The following is a 19094-nucleotide window of genomic DNA, read 5'->3' as shown; positions in this document are numbered from 1 at the left end:
TTTCTCCAGAATGGACCCTGGCCTGCAGGCCAGAGGCACAAGGCCTCATAATTGGCCCTATCCAAAGGGATTTATAGATTTTCACATTCAAATTTATATTGTCTGGTTTCCATTTAAGAGGTAAGAGGATAGGCTTACCTTTTTGGCTAAAGCACTACTTTATTAAACCTCACAGGAAAAGAATGGTGAGTCCATTGAGGGGAAACATGACAGGAGAGATAATACTGTATCATACGTTAATACTGAGTGAGAAGTTAGAAGACTGCCAAGTGAAACATATATATTTTACATACTGAAAGTTTAATTTTACGATATCTTCACATATATTTCCACCTATATAACAGTACACTTAAATAAATTCTGGAATTTCTTATGTGCTATGTCAAAAGCACAGTTTTAGTTAAGCTGTTCGTAATATGGTGCAATAAAATGCTTCTTAATTGATATAAATATGTTATTTCAATACTTTGCCTATTTCAAGTATTTTCATGCCACTTTTCATTCACTAAATACAACTTAAGTGGTTTTATTTAACGCAGCTTAACTTTTCCTTACTAGAGTGTTTATATTTTATAAACTTGAGTGTGCTTTAAAAAAACAACAACAACTAGTGAATCTTATTACACTTCAGAGGAATAGCTACCGGTCCAGAATGAGGCCATGCAAGATACAATTAAACAGAGCATGGTACCTGCAAACCACCCACATTATGTAGACAAAAGTACAATACAGGAGAGGTATGGTTAGAATGATTGTGTTATAAATTATGTATCCTTATTTTGGTTTTTAAGCATAGACAATGTGGGCTTTTCAATATTTGATACATCCTTGCTGAAATGAAACTGTAATGCCCAGATGTTGGACTAATCATAAATTCTTTCTTGGTAAACAGACTCTAGATGCTCAAAGAATAGCAGCATTAACATATTGTGTTGAGTGGTCTAGCTTGATACCAAAGAAACCAAAACACTACTGTTGTTTATTTTTGCTTCTCAATTTGTATGGCAGACAAAATATAACGGCACATTTACCATCTGGTATAGACTTTAAAAACATTTTTTGATTCTATTTTTACAGGAATTGCATGCATCTTCTCAGAATCAGACTATTTCCCATGCATACACACACTTACTGTATGTTCACACCGGGCAGCTGCACAACACATCTGCTTAGTCTAGCCATCTATGGTCAGTTGCCTTTCTGCGGAGCACCTTAAAGGTTCAATGTGTAACGTGTTTAGTTGTTCATTATCAAGATCTGTGTTGCCTGTTCACAAACTTGTCCTTTTTCATGAATATTGACCACCACCATCAATTCCAAGTATTTCTTTTGGCTTGAAATTTTACATTTGCATTCGCATGAACTGGGGTAGACGCTCCATATTCATGCGCCATCTTGAAATATGTTAGCCGGTAAGGGACATACAGGACATACTGCTCCGCCTTTTGCGTTTTCACTGTCACATGATAAACTCACAGGTGCTGCTAATGCTGCTAATGGGTATCGTAGCTTCCCGGCCCCGGCAAGTTTGAAGAAGGAAACATGGAGGACCACACGTATTCAAAATCCAAATTTCAGGAACAGGAGTCGTCTTCTTCGCCCAGAAAAAGAAAAAAGATGTTGAAAAGTGCAAGAGACCGGCTTTTTGAAGTGTGAAGGCTACCGTAGCTGTAATATGTACTTTGAACTGCGTGGTGCGAGATAGTTGATTGTGATATGTGATCTCAATGCTAGATGGGAGAAATTCCTACACATTAGACCTTTAACAAAATGTATTGAGGATGTAGAGTGCTGACTTTTCACATGAGGAATATGTTACATATACACTGTTACGGTGAATTATGTGCTTTACTGTATTCCTTCAGCCCAACATGGTAAATAAGGCAAATTGGGGACATTTCAAGAACATCTACTCTTTATTTGAGTTGAGTTTGAGTTGTATTTAAATGATTGTTGTTTTTTTTAGGACAATTCTGGGTGGATTATTGTGTGTACAGCATTACTACTAATCCAAGAACAATCATCCAGTGAGATGTGTCTGCTGTGTTAAAGGTGTATTTCTTACAATTTGAAAGTGACGGACACAAAACGTAAAACCTTTAACTTTATACTGTAAAATAAGTGAGTAAATGATGATATTGATATTTGAAATGATATTTGTGCCATGCCAGAGAGCTGACATGTTTACTGTATGAAGCACAACATATTTTCTTTGCATCATTTTAGCTTGAGTGAATCCTTCTGTTTTGTATATAACCAATGCCAGACTGACATCATGGTTAAATAAAGTGTGATAAAAGAAGAACTGGGGAGAGTTGCTTGTGGAAAGCTATAAACCAAGATCTAAAAGCAACAATATCCAAATCACACACCATCTTATAGCAAATGTCAAGCAGAAAGGAAAGTGGTCCCCTTTTGGACTATTTGTCTGCTGTGACATGGACACGTGGGGCCTTTAGTCCACAGGGAACCATAACATACTCATCACCTCTGACACGGCTGCTTTACTTCGTCCAAATGCTTTCACTAAATGTCAGAAACCAAGATCTATGTGTGCTTTCATCTTTGCATGTGTGCATGAGTGTGTGTGCATGGCCATACCAGTATGTGTGTGGACAAAGAGGGCAAATATGATGTGGCTTAATAATAATTAGAGAGGCTCATCATCTTTAGTTCATATGTGCAAAATATTAGATAATGTGATTTAGATAAAATAACCCCCTGGTTCAGTTCTGCGATGGCTTTAACGAGGGATGGAGTTTATATCAGGCTCATGACCTTTTTTTTTTATGTCATCTCATTTTCATTCTGAACCTGATAAAGGAGAAGTGCCATGAATAGCCCTGCTTGAAATGTTACCTTCACCAAGAATTAACATCTTCATGTTTTGGCCTTTGCTTATGTGTGCTGTGGTGTCCTGGCTTTATCCTCTCTTTTCTGAGAGTCAGTGATGGTGTGTGGCCTTGCAGTATTAAGTAACATCTTGTAGTGTCTGCTAAGAACATGACCCCACCCGAGAGTGCAGTAGGTTGGCTCCATGGGGGGAAATGGAGACACAGCAACCATTCAGCATCTTTTCCTTCAGAAACTGCCCCTTGCCTTCAGAAAAGACCCCTTTCCTGGGTATAAGGCTCTGTAAAAGGGACAGTAAATGCATGTTGGCCTGTTTACATGCAGGTAAGTGCACCCATAAAACAATGGGGATGTAGTTTATGTAAGGTGAGCCAGTGAAACGCTAAAGTTTCAGGAGAATGTATGCACTCATGTTTCTTGTAAGGTCCCTTGGATAAAAGCTCTTACTAAATGGCTTGTGTTTGTTCTACAAAGAGAAATGAGGTGCTATCATGCTACTGCATCTACAAGTCTAATTAAGTGTTTCACTCTCAGTCATTTGACTTGTAAATTGATAAATACTGTGCAGGCACTTTTCCTTTTAACTTGTGGGATGCTCGTGGAAGGGGGAATTATAATGACAAAGTGTTTTGTAAATAACTTTGGATAAGTTGATTTTTACATTATGAATACATAATTGTCTCCCTGTTTTGAAAATATCTGAATATTTTAAATGAGATCTTGATGTACCTTTTGTTGGTCCAGCCTCCAGGTGTGAATGTGTCTATTTGAAGCAGAGCATTGTCGGAAACGGCACACATTCTTATACAGTAAACTTGGCCTGGATTTAAAGTTTAAAAAGATACACTTCAAAGAGCAAAACTAAATAGACAACGTCTCTAAAAAGAGTAAAAAAGGGAACCTAGAGGGCATCGAGAGTTCACTTTGACACTTTAATTCATCTCTCATCAAACATTCACTGGTTTGTTTCTTTTCTGTCACTTTCTCAAGCTCCCTCCCCATGCTTGTTATGATTTGAAGAATCCTCTTATTATCTGCGATGGATTGGAAAACATCCTCCCCTTGCACAAACCATCTCTGATGTAACTTCTGACATTGTTTCTGACTCAGTGTCTCAGGCTAAGCACAACCACTGACAATGTATTCCATAAATAACCAGCTTTAAGTTGGAATTGCCAAACAAGTAGTGGAGCTGCCAAGCTTTCTGCTGTTTTATCACAGGATTTCCAAAAAACTCCCTACTTTGCTAGCGTACAGATGGAACCAGTTCTGTGGCTCTAAATTAGATAGTTTAAAGACACAAGTGCTGAAGAATAAAAAGACAAAGACCGATGGTGCCTTTGGTATTATCACTGTGGTACGTTGGACATTTCCAGGCACATCTAGAGCATCGCTCTGTGTCTAGATTTTTCCTCCTACACCCACAAGCGTGGGCGCTGCAGCTGCATCCACGTTGGCGTGCTATCATGTGGCCAGGAATTACCATTACCAGCCTCAAGTGCATTCTCTCTCGCTCTAATTGACCCTTGTGGTTTTATATTAAATGAAGAGAAGGGATGCTGTCAAAAGCCACAAAGGCCTTAGGTTGGCCTACTATCAGTCAGTTAAGTCATTATCACATGCCATTGTTTATAGTGACATGCTTTAGGGTGGGGCTTAGCTTGTCTATTGTCTCAGCATCAGTAAACGCTTGCAGTGCTTACTAATGACCAGTAATCCCACACCCTTCTTACTGCTGTGTAATTGGCTATTTTATTAGCAGAGTGTGATAGCTAACCTAACTGAGAGCTTAGGGGGGGGGAAAAACTGCAGGCTAATGATTGCTTTAATCCTCTCGCAGAGCAGTTCCGAACTTTGCCTCGTGTTTATATTTAAATCTTTTTAACCCAAACTCAGCGTTCAAAGCTGAGCCACTCCTTTCAATTTCAGTACTGAAAGCAATTTCCACCGGCCCAGTTGTGTGCCTTTTGAAAATGTATCTGTGCGCCGCTCTGCTCTGTTCTTCGGACCAAAGGGAATGGAGAAAGGCTTGTGGGTTAGAAAGTCTAGCTACCTTTTTTTAATTGCTCTTAAAAAAGATTTTTTTTTTTTTTACTTCTTCTGTATTCCTTTATACAACACCATTGAAACAGATTGATCTATCAGAATAAGCACAACCCCAGCAAGAAAACCTGTTAAATGTATTAAAATATACATTTCTTAATAAGTTTTTATCCTACAGATAGTCCATACTGTATGTTTTCTCAGTTTATTTATGTGGAGCATTCATCATCTATCGGTGAGTTACACAGAACTAGAGTTATTGGAGAGGAGCACATCAAGAAGCTTTTTTTTTGTTAATGATGGAAGCATCAAAACTTAAAATATAATCATTTGTACCTAATAAAAGAAATCCCTTTGGCAAGCGTGAACTTCCCACTGTAATACATTTTAAAGTCGTCAGTGGACTGATTTCTACTCATCTACTGTATTCAAAGCTAGAATAAAGACAATTTATATGATACAAAAAGTTGGGTGCATGTCCTACTTTTTTTGTTATCAACATGCACTAAGAGGCAGGGTTGTGTAGGTGGAATGGGTAGGGTGTTGACAGAAGACTTGTCAACCTCTCTCAATACGTTTAAAATGGAAAAGTGTGCATTTATGAGGCTTCTTGAGTCTCAATGTGTTTGAGTGTAGGCATGGGCCGGTTACCAGTTTCAAGGTATACCAGGTTTCAAAACCACTAAAGTTTTCCGTCATACCGTTCCTAAGGTATGAGCTGTTGTCTTCAAGGACAGAAAGTGCACTTTAGAAATCCCTCTCCCTGCCAGTGTGCAATGTGTTTAAAATGAAATACATTGTGTTCAATGTTTTTTTTTTATGCAGACATTTAAAAAATAATATATTTTAAAGCTGTAATTGCGATACCGCAATACCGTGATATTTTTGCTGAAGGTTATCATACCGTTACTCACGTACTTTTAATGATTGTCTGCACGTTTGCTGACAGTTAATTGATGTCGGTTTGGCTCCTGCGCTGTGCTCCTTCTACTATGCTACTTCTGCTTGTGAAAATATTGATCTGGCAGCAATGACATATTTTTGATCTTTGCATATCTTTGCAGAAAGACCACCAACTCCCCCAATGCTTTCTTCATTTGTTTTTCCATTCTCTTCCTCAGAAAGCTGATAATTAGCTCTCCTTGGCGTTGGAAGCTCATTAATACCTTGTCACCATCCGGAGAGAGAGCATGTCATTGATTAGATTCTCACCCAGCGTAACCACGGAGACTCCCAGACTCTGTGTTTGTTCCCATGCTGGACGTTAATGAGATGGCGGAAGGCGGTAGAATTTTGCTGACTCCATCCATGCTCAGAAGACGTGAAGCAGTCTTATAATTGCTAATTTACTCCCGCACACACACACACACACGCACACACACACACACACAGCAAGCTTCCAAAATGTTGTCGAGACGCAACACTTGGAAAAAAACATGCCCTTAATATATCTTCAAAGCAACAGAGAGAAACCTAGAGGAGGAAGATGACATTTATTTCATGAAAAGAATTAAGATCCACAAGTTAGATCAAACAAAGTAAAAACCGAGACTACCAAAAGCAGACAGAAAGTACATATTGTTTATTTAGTTTTTATCAAATACAAATGTTTAAAGTATCACATTTTCCGAAGCAAACAAGTAGAATTGGGCAAAACCTAGAAGCAGATGTCTTACTTTTGAATTAATGGGTTTATAAACTTTCAAAAGAGCAATGTTTTATGGACAACAATGGATTGGTGTATTTAATTTATTAAAATGGAATATTTTAGGATACTAAAAATAAGGTGACAAGAGTGGATGTACATAACACTATTCATGATGGTTAGAGAATTCTGAAAGTAAGGTAAATAAATCGACCTGACCCTGGCTATACCTGTAAATCATGCAGTGATTCTATTAAAGTTGGTGCTCTAATGCTCTTTTAGTATTTTATAGAAAGTTTATAAAATAGTCATCAGATCTGAGAAAGGGCAGAGTTAGATTCACAAGAACAGATAGATTTTTGAGAGTGATGAAAGGCAATATTGCGAGTGTGATCAATGATTTGAACTCTAGAGAAATTGTGTCAGTAGATTTTCTTCAAAACTGTGCAATCTCTTTGTATCCATCGCATGCAAACTTCACCTGAGAGCAGACCAAACTCCACTGGATTCGGACTATAAGAGAAGCATCATCCAGTTAAGATCCCAGTATGCTTCATCGCTTGTCAGATATTGAATAGTTTCGGACACTCCTTACCTTTCTGACATTTGAAATTATGGGAGCTGTGTCCCTTTAACTTTCTGAAACTGACCATCAGACATTCATACCCACTTCCCATGATTGGCGAGCTGTGAAGAGATGAGAAAATGAGTAGGGTTTGAACTTCTCTCGCTAGCTCTCTTTCTTCATTCTATACACAACTATTTCTGTCACTTTTCAAGTGAACAATCGAGTGTTACACTATGAATGCCTCCCAGTAGAGACTGTGTAAAATGTTCACCTTCATCACCATATTTAAACAATATAATTTCTCTCTATGGCAGCCGGCTTTTCACTCTGTCTTTGAGTGTTGCCATTTGGATCAGGTATAAAAACTTTTGCCCTCTAACGTGGTCAGACAACATGTCATATGAGCTACTTCTTCTTTGAATATAACCAACCCTAAGACTCTACTTGCTGATGTACCATAGATTGACTTTTGAAGTATTCTTAGCCTGGAGCCACCCCTCATGTTTTCAAGTGCTCAAAATCTTCTAAAACAGCATGAGAAAACTGCTGAAATTTCTTTTGGTAAGATTTCTTTATTTTTTTATCAACCAGGATTTTACACTGACAAACTTAATAGTTTTGACATTAAGAATGTTCTGAAAAATGTGGTTTTGAGTAAAACTGAAGGTGCTAATTTTAAAACAAATTCCTATATATATATGTAGGTAGTTGATTCCAGTGTAATTTGGGATGTGTTGGATATACTTACAACCACTCGATCATGATCTTTCTATTTCTCACACTATCTCACTCTTATACACACACACACACACACACACACACAAAAACACACATACACACTCACACACTGCCCTGGAGTCACATCGTTTCCTCTTGCCCTTTCTTATCCGAGCCTGACAGGAAAGGATCAGCATCATCCCTTCCTTCCTCATCCCCTTCTTCCTCTCCTCACCACCACCACCTCCATCTGTATTTCTACACCTATGTCTTATTTATCCATTCCTCTCAGATAGGGTCTCGGGAGATGAGAGACATCTGCTGCGCGTACTTTGAAGATGCATCGCGTTGCTCAATTACGTGCGGGGCCAAGGTCTCGTTTGCATTCAGTGGCATGGAGAGTGCATCGCTAACAGGTGGTGGGAGAGAACATGTACGGCAGACCATTTGATAAATAAAATATATTATGGTAATGCCACTGAGAAGAGGCAGATATGTGACTATTGCTAAATTGGCTTGCTCTGCATTCACAGCCAGAGAGAGGACGGGGTTTGAGGAGGTGGACGTTAGAGATACACACACATTACACACCGGCACATGCGCACGTACTAAAAACATAAATATTGTGAAACAAACCCCTGTGTAAATATGTGCATATGTTTATGCACCTAAAGACAGTAAATTTGCATACATATTCAAACATGCTTATTTGTGAATATGAATGCAAATCAACTGAAATGTTGATAGGCTGGCAGCCAATCCACCAATACTGGTTTGACTTGTGCTGGCAGATGGACTATTGCATCTTTTCAGTGCGTATCCCATTACCTTTCTCAAATCCTAAGCCTTGTCCCGGACAGAAGTTGGACAGGCACTCTACCATCAAGCCAAATGAGGAATGTGTATTTAATGAGGAAGGAGGGGGAGTGATGGTGGGGGGTAGATTAAACCAACTTCTTCAAATCTGTTACACATGCAGGCATGCAGACACACAGATTTGGACACATGAAAGAAAACAAACAGGCACACACAGCACAGCGAAACACTTCAACCTTTGTCTCAAATGCACACAACACAAAATCTGAGAGGTGACCCAAGGTCAAAAGTCGTTAGGCTGGAGGGCATCTCATCTGAAAAATGAGAGCCTTGCAATTCATCATGCATTTGATCTCTTGTCAGACGTTATCAGTCTTTTTTGTCATATCTCGCAGAACAGGCTTTGATTGGTTTATCAAATTGTTAACGCTTTCACATTAAGAGCACAACTTAAGAATCAATCAGAAATACAATACTGATTCTGTCTCTGTGGTGTTGGTGCACATTTGTCACAACGTAATAATAAGTAACACAGCCCAACATTGTGGTACATTACCAGCAAGATGTCATATATAATACATCGGAAGGGACAATGTAAAACCAAACAGACAGATGACTTTACTTTGTAGGGAGCACTTACAGGCAAAACTGTAGGTTAATTATATTTTACTTAAACAGTCAGATCAACAATACCCAGGCTCCCAATATAGATTTGTATAATTCATTATATGTAAAATCCCATCATTATTATGCTTCTTTAAATCCCCTTTCTTCATTCTAAAAACAAGGCTTTAGCAGTGTAGTTATTTGGCTTTTTGAGTTGTCAATCACAGCTCTAATGAGAAGGGCACGGCAAGGTTGGGATGAGGTTAATAAATGACAAACAAACAAGAGAGAAGGAGGCCCTCTGTTCTGCCATTATACCTGCCTGCTAGGGGGAATCAGGCCCAGATGTGTTATGGGTAACTCCCAGTGGAAGTGGTGACTTTGGGGGTCACGCTGGGGCGGCTTTGTGCGCTCCTCATGGCACACAGCTGTGCTGGCCATCCAGAAACCCCTCACCTTTGACCCTGCGACCTCTTGGTACACGTTCGGTAGGAATGTTAGGTGATTGGCTACTTCGCTCCCCTTTTCATTTCCTGTCACTTCAGTTTTCACTTAACAGCTTCACGAGTCTCCCGACGCCTCCCTGCTCGTGCCTTAAAGGGATTTTCTCAGCTATCAAGGAAGATCCTGCAGCTTAAATATGAATTATGGATGGATTTGAGACTAACAGTAAATCAATAATGTCTGCTCAGGAATGCATTACACTTGTGTAGCTCATTATTCAATAAGCAATAACGGCAACCTAATCTCATTTATTTATGTGTTAGAACATTGTTAACCACTCTGACCCACTTTGATTTTGAAATAAAAGGTCACGTATGGTTCAATATTGTACCACAGATAGATAGTCACGATCTTGTAAGCATAGAGCCATGGTACCACGAAAGAGCCATGGTACCACGAAAATGTTACTGTTCATAGCTAGACCAAATTACAGCATATTGTATCCCTTGGCACAGTTGGATTCATTAGTCATCCTTGTTGTAGTTTTGGCCACTTTACAAAATACACTGGAACTCAGCACAATAACAAAAGAACTGCAGTGAGTCAAGGCAATAGGTTCATTTTTATGGTGTTCAAGGACGAAATGTTGGTCTAGTCATTGTTATGTTATAAACCCTCATACTTGCCTGTTTTTATGAGCTATAATGTTAAAAGTGTAGAAATCCTTGCTGTGCATCTGGTTTCCAACGAGACACCTCCTCCGATGTACCGATCTTGTGTCTTTAATCATGAAGCACAACGGTAATTGTAGCAGAGTGTGCTCAAGAGTTTACTTTGTGTCTGTGTTTATTGACTTGAGTCCATTTAGTTTGGTGTGAGCAATATTACTTGGAAGTAGAAAAAGTTATTATTCTGTGAGCTCACCACATTTATTCTCCACCTTGTGAGTGACCCTGGTTCTGAAATCTTGACTTGAATCCGAGTTTTGAGTTTGTGCATCAGCCCCCATGTTTTTATAAATCCCAACACTGAGCTGGATCCGTATACTTGGAACAGCAGTTCAGTTCATGTGAGTGAAATGGAACACATGGTTATGTGTCACAAAGGCTGTTTGGGGTTTCATAGAAAATCTGATAAATTATGTAATTCGAATGGAATGTAGCAAGTCGCCTTAAAGCTTTTCCCTCTGAGACGAAATGAAAATAACTTTTTTCTTTAACAAACCCCTCCTCATTACAAAATGCCCTCCTTTAGGGGAATGAAAGGATGGGGATTTAGACTGCCACAGATGATGGATGGGATGGGTGGTGTAGATGAGGTGAGATGTAAGACGATGTTCACTCACTTTTTTTGTCTCATTTGAGGCCAAATTAAGATGAAAGAGAGAGGCATTTAAACTCTTTGCCTTTGAGTTTCTTCCCCTCCGAGGCTGGGCTCTGTTGTCTCTCAGATGCCTGGGACAAATCCATTAGCTCTGCCATATCTCAGCTACTGCAGGCGTCACCTTAGTCAGTGTCACTCTGTCTCTGGCAAGTAAGAGAGACGGATAGACAGAGCGTCACAGAGACAGAAAGGCGGCAAATCGAGGTAAAAACCTCGCTCTTGAACATGCACAAGTTGCTAAAGTTGACCATCGAAAGTAGGATCCACAAATTCCATCATTATTTACGACCGGTGGTGTCATCGGTGTACCAAAAAAAATTATAAATTACCATACTGTATGTTTTATGTTAAGCACTTTATTCACACATAGTCTCTTTGAAGGCCGTTTAAGTAAAAGCAAATGTGAGCAAATCAGTATCACCCTTTTGATTTTCTGATCTAAAACCAAACAGGACCTCACAGGCAGATTGAAAAGTGCAAAATATCTCCACACGGGACAATACACGCTTCTGATACATTTAAAGTTAAAAGGGCACACTCAAATTTTAAGTTTTATTAGTTAGTGATTTGACATTTACAGACGACCAGGGAATTGTGATTCAATTCTTAGGTGCTACATGAAGCTATTACAGAGTTAATGTAGCCTGTACATTTCTTGTAAATCCACAGCTGTAAAAATGGAAGAGACTTGTAGGACTACAACAATGCTCTCCACTTAGAAGGAAAAATGAGCCCGGTCAGCAGTTAACTTGTTGTACAATGTGACATGATTGTGAACTGCCCTCTGCAAGTAAAGCAACACGATTTTCATCAAGTTTAAATAAACCTAACCTTTTTATCCTTGTTCCACCCTATAACACATTGAAACAGGTAATTTGGGTTTGTTGTGGCAGTCCGCTGCTATTATGGTAATGGATGAGACATGTCACAAATGGGAAAACAAAGGGAACTATTGGAGACATCAACAGGAAATTCTCACCATTGAAGTTCATTTTCTCCCCTCGCTTGACAGCTTCTGACAGAATAAGGAAGTTGGTGATAGCGAAGTGGTGAAAGGGTTGGAAGGAATGCATGACAGTGCTGCAGCAGAGTCACGGATATAATCAAAGGCTGGGATTGGTGTCTAACTTTTAATACCAGTACATATTGCTGTATCATTATTTACATTTACATAAATACTTTGTTGGGGCATCTTTTGATATTGTGATTACACATCAATACTTTTATATTGGTGACACATAAATGCACATCTCTATGCTTGGGTTTTTCAGCTCTTACTTAAAGGGAAACTTCACCGATTTAGCATTAAGCTTTGTATCAGTAGAAACCCGGTAGTATTTTTGAATGACCATGCTTCCCTCCTTCATGTTCCCCCTAGAGGGGAGTGTCGGTACACGATCCGTTCTGCCTGCACGATCCGTTCTGCACATGCGCGACACATGCGCAATCCGTTCTGCACATGCGCAAAATGTTCGCGCATGCGCTGTTGTACGAGGATTCACGACACTGCACGATCTGTTCCACGCTTCCGGTCGAACGCCAAGCTAACATTAGTTACGCTTCCGGTCGACAGCCAAGCTAACGTTAGTTTAGCTAACAGCTAATTCGGCTAACCGCTAGCTGAGACAGCATGTAATAACTTTAGAAGACCCTCAAAATAAAACTTGAAAATAAACGTTAACATATATAACAGCTGTTACGTCAGTTCTACTTTACTTGTGCTCATTTAAAATACAATCACTCAATATTTGTCTTTATTGTTATTACTGTAAAGTCTTAATGTAGCTGTAGCCTGCTTCTCCCATTAAGGTTGACTTAACGTTATTTTAGACTGAATCTAGCTGTCAGCTAGCAGTTAGCCGAATTAGCTGTTAGCTAAACTAACGTTAGCTTCCCGGTGGAGGCTAGCCATAGGCTAGCGTGGAACAGATCGTGCAGGTCGTATCCTCGGTAAAACAGTATTATCTTGCGCATGTGCAGAACGGATTGTGCAGGCAGAACGGATTGTGTACCGACAGGGAGATCTCTGTATTGTGGGTCCGGAAAAAAGCCTCAGATGACACAAAATGACGATTTTTGCGTCATCTGAGGCTTTTTTGCCCAGAGGCAAAAGACTACAGCCAGTTTTAGGAGCCACTTCTGCATAGCCCATAGAGGGGTTGGACTGTCGGCTTTTTCCGGAGATTGCCGAGGAAAAAACGAGTGTCAGCCATCTTGAATCCTCGCTTAGCTTCTCAGCAGGAGCAGAAACTGTTCATCCCGACGGAAATTTTAGAACAACAATTATGTGCATTCAAACTACCACACACGTGTACCACCGGGATACATTGGTACACATCGGAGAATATGCAGGACACTTTATTACAGACGCAATACTCAACACACTACGCGAGCTTCGCCTGCATGGAGACCAGCGGTTGTGCTCGATGCCTCTGGCCGGTAAACGGACCTCATCAGCGGGGAGCGTTGAACGAGTGTGCCGGTGGAAAGCTAACGTAGCTGGCCACCTGTTCCACCAGTCCTTCTTGCAAGTGTCCGCTCATTAAACAAACTGGACTACATCCAACTTCAACGAAAGTCACAACTTGAGTTCAGAGACTGCTGTGTTTTTGTTGTTGTGGAAATATTGCTGTGGACAATCCAGCCTGCTGCTCTGTCACTGGGTAAGACTACTAGTGGAGGTGGGCTGTGTTAACTCGCACTGCCTGTTGCAGAAATGGGGTGATTTGTATCCAACTAACTGCTAACTGCTGGTGGAGTTTGTAACTGTAAAATGCCGACCATTCTAGCTACATCCCACGCAAATTTACGGCTGTGTTTATACTCAATGTTTATTTGATTTGATTTGATTTGATTTAATTGTAAGAGAGTGCCCTACACATGACAAAAGGACATCAAATACAATCGAGGATAAAAACACAATAAAATCCAAGACTTATTTCCATTGTGATCCTCAACACACATCAGGACAAGACAAGATACTCAATGACATAACATAAAAACATTATTCTTAAATATAAATAGTAACTTGCCCTTTAATCTATTCCGCAACCCTCTCTAGTAACCAGACCTTGATGCTCTTTTTAAAAGAGTTCAGGCGTTATACCACAGCCCTAGCCTGGATACCAGCCGAACTTAGCCCCGCCCACAAAATTCGAGGTCGGGAAGTTCATATTCTGACTAGAATCTGAGTATGACCACGTCAGGCTACCACAGCCCACCAAGAGCTAATGCTAGTAGCTATGTGTTAGCCTTCTTTCATGGCTTGGTTGAATTCTAATGTAGAATGCGGTCTGTTATTTCTTGATAACAGACCGCTGCTATGGATAACACACTGTTGCCATGCATAGCAGAGCGTTGCCATGGACACAGTTCTGTTCACTCTGGAGCTATCAATCAATCCGCTGAAAGAAGTCTGAATAATGTATCAGCTGTGGCAAAAAAGTATATATTTTAAATGTGTAACACCACTTGAGCCACGTTGAAAAGTTTTTTCGTGTATATGGTTGAAATAACAATAAAACACACTTGTTGAGTTGATCGCCTCAATGTCTGTCTGTAAAGGGTAGGCGTGGCTTGGGAGTAGACGCTAAAGCAGTGAAGCAAGTGCATTCTGGGATTTGGTGTCTTTCATCCACATGAGCCAAAAACACATTTTCTGGCTTTTCTCGGCCTAGAAGCCACCAATTTCTAAAAGAATTTCACATTTCTACTACATAAGTGACCCAATTTAAATATATATTCATCTTTCCAATGGTGAAATATTCCTTTAACTATTCACTTCTACTTGAATGTAGTAAAACACTCTTTGGGGCTTTGGGCAGCACTATATAATATATATATATTAGTGCTGTCAAACGATTAAAATATTTAGTCGCGATTAATCGCACATTTTTATCTATTCTAAATGTCCCTTGATTTCTTTTTGTCCCCTTATTTTTTTCTCATTTTAAAGCTCTTATCAACATGGAAAAGTGGATCGGCTTGCTTTGTGCTTTTGTCGCCTGGCTTTGACGAGGGGACGGAGAATTCGCATCAGCTGTGTGCTTGGCCATCAAGTGGTATTTCAGACTGGATGTGCTGTGATGATAGCTCAGTTCACAACGACAAAACACACAGGTCACTTTGGTCTTGTCAACGGAGCCATTTGGCAACTTTTTAAATGTAAACTTTCCATTCAGAATCTTATTGGCATCCATTTTGGCGTCTCTCGCTCGCCATCTACTCAAAACTTAACGTTAGCCTACTACTCTTAGGCCGGCTCCCAAGCCCAAACAAGTGTGTGCGGCGTGCCTGTTGTTTTGTTTCCGGTCTAGCTAGATCCGGTGTGGTGTTGTAGTTTTTCTAACGTTACTAGTTGTTGTAACAGCATGTGAAAAAAAACTACAAAGTTTGCTAGGCCAAAAAGAACTTGCAATAAAAAAATTGACGCCATTAAAATGGGTTTGCGTTAACTAAATAACAGCACTAAAAAAACAATCACATGGATAGAGATGCACAAATTGTTACATAATAATGCATGTGCATTATTGACACATCCACAATGCACACACTATGATTGTTTACCTGTTGATCCTAAAAGAAAAATAAATTAAAAAACAGCCAAATAGCACTTGAATGCAATTATTTGTATTGTATTCAGGTAGTGTAGTGTACCAGATGGTTGCCTAAAGTAGCACAACAAACAGCCCTGATGTAGTAAACTCCATGCAGCTGGTACTCTAGGCAGATTAAAACAAACATTACATTTCTGCTTGACGCAGGTCTGAGCTGGCTTGAATGGAAAGATCTCTCATAAAAAGCTACCCTGTCTTTACAGAAAACAGCATTTTGTACACCTATCTGACTTTGTTATTGTGGTTAGCTCCATGACAGTTTCAGACAGATGGAGAGATAATATTTAAACTGCGTAATAGCTTTATAGTTGGCAGTTGTATTATTGTCTTTGTACGTCAAACTGCTGCTTTTTATTGAGGGAATTCCAGCTTTATCAAACACACTGTGTCAGTTAGTCATTTAAAGAGAAAATGAACAATGGTTTGAGACACCTTCAATTATAACTTTGTAGAATAAATTGAGTTAAGCAGGCCCCTGAGAAATTCTACTTCATTGGAACATGCAGGAGGAAAATAATCCTTGATGAACAGTTAATTTGTCATATCTAACTATTTCCCACTGGCGCCTTGACTGGTGAGTTACCGCATTTGCTCAATGGGATATGTAATTTTCTAAGCCTATATTTTCTTCACAATTATATGGTGTATATTTGTTCATGAATTCCGGTATTTAGTTAGATACAAGGAATAAATGAATCCATTTTATTTTTTCATAGTTTTCCAATGAACTACAACAGTATACCCAAGAATAACTGATTGTCATCTACTTTGCCATTCTTTGATCTGAGGGTCAGAGGTCAGACTTGGGTTGTGGACACAATAACAACATTTTTTTTACACCATTACTTTCAAAGACCTGTGTTTTTATTACTCTCTCTGTGAAATCTAATCAGGTTGACCTGAAAAAGACCCCTCTGTTTAGTCTTAATAAATCTACTGCTTAAACGATTGAAACAGAAGAAAGTAATATGTTGTCAACTTAGACCGCTGGTAATGGAGAGTTCACGGCATCCCATGATGGCTGGAATGATTACATACTTTTCTGCAATTTATTTTAATTCATTGTACATACATGCCATTGGCAGACCAGTCTGTGAGAGTAGGGAGGAGAGTTCATTTTCTGTCATCAGTTTAATAGAAGTAGTCCGATGGAGTTACCAGAGTTGCCATAATCAGGAAGAAATTCAATTATTTAACATCTGTCATCAAAGCGTTCTCGTTGAGCACTTAAGCAGACTGAAATTGTAACATGAAATGAATGGTATGATTTGCAAAAAGGCCTTTTTGTCAGTCCAAATTCTTACATCTTACAACATTAAAATAGCTTTAAGGGAATAGCCTAAGCATTAGCAACATTTCTCATGATCGTTTTTGCAGTCTCTCCTAACCTTAAATGGTTTTTCTCCTTGTTCCTTATGAGAAAAAAGAAAGAAAGAGGTCATTAAGTGTAGAAACATTGTCTCTACTAGAACAATAATATTCCTTTCTCCAAACCAATGATTTCATTCTCCCACCCTCTTATACTGACAATGTTTCCACTGTGTGACAAAAAGGCTCATGTTTCATTCAGGGATACTGTATCTGCCGACATGCTCCTCTGCATTACCCTCGCTCGTCTATCCACAAACGTGTACATTGCTATGTCAGATATACTGTAGCTGCACACTTATGTATGCTCTATCCTGTCACTGATAAGGTTTTTAGTTTGAGCATCGCGACATTGTGTGTTATCTCTGGTGCCATAACTCTGGTGTCCGGTGTTTTCTTTTTCGAGAGCAGGTCTGATACGGTGTGTTGAGGTAATCACAATACAACCATTCCAGTGATTGATACTTCCTCAAAGCCTTATGGGATGCCATGTTTTTACAGGAGGAAAAGGGTGAACAGTTTTGTTTCTCCAAATGAAAAACAAATGGAGCTGGATGGAAAATTGTAGAGGGATGGAAAGGGATCACTACTTTTGTGGTTCCATGTCAACCACAAGGTCGCATACCAGAAATCAAGATCCCCCTCACTGGACCGAGCGTTTTCTTTCGACGGCAGCACATTTTAGTCCTGTCAGTGTTGCCATAATCATGGAAATTGGCCTAAAAAAAAAAATGCTTCAGTGGCTCCCACTAGCAAATGCCACCCTCTACATTCACTGTACCATAAGGTCACCTCTGCAAGACATTTCTGCGTTTTAGTTTTTTAATTTGGGGAAGAGTACAAAAAGCCAGGAAGCTTAAAGAACAGTGTATATGACAAACCCTAAATTCAACAATGCCTTGTAGCATAATGTGACTTTGGGTTGAAACCTAACCACAATAGCATGCAGTAGTATGGCATTTTTCATTGTACCCCAGAGACATTAGACCAATTACCTCGTTAAGTAATGTGTCTCCTTAACTGATTGGTCTAGAGAGAGAGAGAGAGAGAGAGAGAGAGAGAGACTGATGTGTTGTATAATGAGTTAGCTATGGGCCCTTTTTCAAAGTATCCAAAACAGCATTCAATAGCTACCAGATGGCTGAGGGAAAATATAGTGAGGGAACTTGATTACCTCTAAGCATTTTCTCTTAATTGTACTGAAGCTGTGATGTACTTAATACTACAAATGCTCTATTTCTTTACAACATATTCTAAAGTGGGAGTTTAGAAGCAGTAAAGAGTGCCATCAGCTACTTCATATGACCTTATGATTTATTGAAAGAAATAACGGAATATGGCACACGCAAGCTTGTAGTCTTTTAAAATCGGAGCAATAATATGCTTTGAATAATAACATATCCATCAGTGAGTGAAAATGCTAATATTTTAATACATTGCATAATTTCGGTTCTAAAGTGCCCCATTGGGTGAGGTAAAACCTTCTCAACCTCCATCATAACTTCTTTGTCTTCTTAATATGCAGAGTAATGGAGGTGAGGGTGTTTTTCATCACAGCGCTTTGTGAAAGTGTTGAAGCATTGACAGTATAAAGCAGTAATTTCCACTTCCTCGGGAGTGTATGCCAGTGTGTCAGGGCAGCTGGGGTCAGGGCCTGTGTGAGCCAATGACAGGACTCGGAGGGATGAGGTCATAAGTCAGAAATGGCTAGAGGATCTCTTGGGTGTCCCATATATGTCATCAGGGGTCTTGTAAACCCAACACTTTGCTGATAGATCGCCACTCTTGCAGAGAAATTGTTTTAAAGGAAGTGCTGAGTCGTTGATGGAGACCCTGCCACATAGCTGACATATCTTCTCAACGAAAGTGTCCGCAGCTGAGCAACGACGGCAACTATGTAGGACATACTTCTTGCAATCTCTGGTGATTCTCAGTTATGTACAACAATTTAAAATCTTACCCTGCTATGGCTGATTTTATCAGACACGTGGACCTTCTAAACTGTATTAAATTACCCAGAGTGCTAGCCTCGTTG

Source organism: Perca fluviatilis, chromosome 9 (genome assembly GCF_010015445.1).
Source record: "Perca fluviatilis chromosome 9, GENO_Pfluv_1.0, whole genome shotgun sequence".
Classification (NCBI taxonomy): domain Eukaryota; kingdom Metazoa; phylum Chordata; class Actinopteri; order Perciformes; family Percidae; genus Perca; species Perca fluviatilis.
Note: the sequence above shows the minus strand (reverse complement) of the source record.